At 46.8% G+C, this 2,532-nt stretch overlaps 4 non-coding genes across 4 annotated transcripts; 3 read left to right on the top strand and 1 right to left on the bottom strand.

The window, feature by feature from the left end:
- The first annotated feature begins 237 nt into the window (after nucleotides 1-237).
- On the top strand, nucleotides 238-309 carry TRNAE-UUC. The gene has a single exon. It is a non-coding gene; the product is annotated as a tRNA-Glu (tRNA).
- A 477-nt stretch (nucleotides 310-786) lies between these two features.
- Nucleotides 787-859, bottom strand: TRNAV-CAC. The gene has a single exon. It is a non-coding gene; the product is annotated as a tRNA-Val (tRNA).
- Nucleotides 860-1,431: 572 nt separating this feature from the next.
- TRNAL-CAA lies at nucleotides 1,432-1,539 on the top strand. The gene is made up of 2 exons: nucleotides 1,432-1,469; nucleotides 1,494-1,539. It is a non-coding gene; the product is annotated as a tRNA-Leu (tRNA).
- A 395-nt stretch (nucleotides 1,540-1,934) lies between these two features.
- Nucleotides 1,935-2,007, top strand: TRNAV-AAC. Its single transcript has one exon. It is a non-coding gene; the product is annotated as a tRNA-Val (tRNA).
- The last annotated feature ends 525 nt before the right edge of the window (nucleotides 2,008-2,532 follow it).

The raw sequence follows: 2,532 nt of genomic DNA on the forward strand, positions 1-2,532 counted from the left end.
GATCCTAGCCACTAGACCACCAGGGAGAGCTGGTTTGGAGAAAAACAAATGTTTTTAGTTAATTTAGCTATTTTTTTAAAAAAATCGTTTTGTTATTTTTAATTATTTTTGCTATTTTTGATTAAATCCGCGGCCCGAGCAAAGCAGCTCCTATAGGACTGCTGGGAGGCGAACACTTTGGGGGCTAAATGTGCAGAGATAAAAGATGAGATTGGTAAAATTTGGGCAGATATCGGCTCCCTGGTGGTCTAGTGGCTAGGATTCGGCGCTTTCACCGCCGCGGCCCGGGTTCGATTCCCGGTCAGGGAAAAAAAAAAACCTAACATTTTCTAAAATTGAGCCGAATTTCCCATCTCTGCTGGATTTCTGCCTTTCTCTGGAAATTAACAGGCAATTCCAAATCCGTGGAAGATTAAAGCAGTCGAGCTGTTTCTATAAGAATAATATTCCTATGGTCTGGTGGGACTGAATTTGGGAGAGCGCTTACTCTGCTCCCCCCCCTATATTGTGGGATGCAGATGCTTTAACGGACTCCTGCACGTTCCTACCCAAAAAGGACATTTGTCCTCAGAACAGGGGACAGGAGCAGCGATGCATCCATGACAGGGTGAGACTCCACTTGTCACCATGTCCCTGGGGAAAATATTAATGCATAGACTAAAATAAATCCCCCCCTGCAACTTGGGCTGTAAATAGATATTTTTGCAACCGCGGCCATTCCAAAGTTTGGAGGAAGATCCATCCATAAAGTTCGTGAAAAGGACTAAAAATGAAAATATTTAGGCCTGTTTCTGCCCGGTTTCGAACCGGGGACCTTTCGCGTGTGAGGCGAACGTGATAACCACTACACTACAGAAACCCGCCACGGCCCCTTTAAGGGCTCCCTCTGCCCTCACCTGCATCCCCATCCTTAACCCCTTTTTGGTACCAAAACATGCGTGGGGAAAAAAAAAAACCCGACCTTTTCCACGGAGTTCACGCAGAACGCCGCCTTCCTGCTGCTATTATTTATAGCGGGAAACGTTTCATAGCGGCTTCTCCCCGGTTTTAATGGCAGGACCCAAAAATGGCATAAATTTGCATAAATGCCAAAATTGCATCGCAGGATCTGGGTGGGGAGGTGTTTCAGCCTTTCCAACAAATCTCTCTGCTGGGGTGTTTCGCCTCATTCCCGGCTCGAGCACGGGCTGAAACCACCAGAATCCCGCACTAAAATGAGGAGAGAAAAATCAGGGTCGTGGGTTCGAGCCCCACGTTGGGCGCTTATTTTTTTTCCTACTCTACCACGACTCAGCTGAAAATAATTCCCGACCTCCCACTGCTCCCCACCCCCGCTGATAATCACCATAAAACCCCAAAAGACAATAACAAACTAAAAATACTTAATTTTTAGCATCGCTGTATCCCCTTTTCTGGCCGAAATTTGTCACCGTCAGGATGGCCGAGTGGTCTAAGGCGCCAGACTCAAGGCTCTGCCTTCCTGCAGTTGGGAATTCTGGTCTCCGTGTGGAGGCGTGGGTTCAAATCCCACTCCTGACAGGTGTGCTTTTTTTGGGGGCTCATTCCTACAAAAAAAAGCTCATTTTCCCCTTTGCGCCGCTCCCTCCGGCCGAAACCACCCCAGCGCTGTGTGATTATTTGGCAAAAACTAATTAAATTGGTGTTTTGTCCCAGCGATGGAGCGGGGAGGGCGCAGGCGGCCTCGTTTCCCTTCTTTTTTTGCCGAATTCAGGCTTTTTTTTTTGCACTTCTGGGTGGTGAAACCAGCTTGGTTTCTTGAAATCAGCCCAACCGCCCCAAAAAAATAAGGTGGGTTTTGAGCAGGCCTTGAAGGAGGAGGTTTTGGAGGGTCGCGGAGCCCGAGCTGGGCAGGGCGGAATGTGCGGGCAGGGTGCGGGCAGAGTGCGGGCAGGCAGGGGAGAGCTGCCAGGAGCGTTTCTGTAGTGTAGTGGTTATCACGTTCGCCTAACACGCGAAAGGTCCCTGGTTCGAAACCAGGCAGAAACAGCACTTTTAGGGTTTTTTCCCCCCTCCTCTACCCTTTTCCACCCCTTTTTGCAACTTATACAGGACACCCATGTGCTCTTTGAGATTTAATTTGGTTATTTTGGGGTGGTTTTGAACCTGAGACCACTTGCATATGGAGGGGATGGGATGACTGCTTCATCCCAGCACTTCTTTTACATCTATGATTTTTGGCATTTGCTTTCCACATGGATAGGGAGGAATAAGTTGCATTTCCACCCTCACACGCGAAAGGTCCCCGGTTCGAAACCGGGCAGAAACACTTGAATATTCCTTTTTTCCTCGTGTTTTTTTTTTAAATTGTTTGGTGGTTTTTTTAATTATTATTCTTTTTTTTTTTTTCCCCCCAAAACACCACCATTCCAATTTCTCTCGGTTTTTTTGCACGGTTTGGCTAAATATTCCTCGCTGCTACCCATATTAAATAAAATTTCTAAATAGTAAAGAACACCCATTAAAAAAAAAAAAAATAATACCTATTGCTAAATAAAAGAGGTGAGGCAGGGG

This window comes from Fulmarus glacialis, unplaced genomic scaffold (genome assembly GCF_000690835.1).
Source record: "Fulmarus glacialis isolate BGI_N327 unplaced genomic scaffold, ASM69083v1 scaffold16085, whole genome shotgun sequence".
NCBI classification, from domain to species: Eukaryota; Metazoa; Chordata; class Aves; order Procellariiformes; family Procellariidae; genus Fulmarus; species Fulmarus glacialis.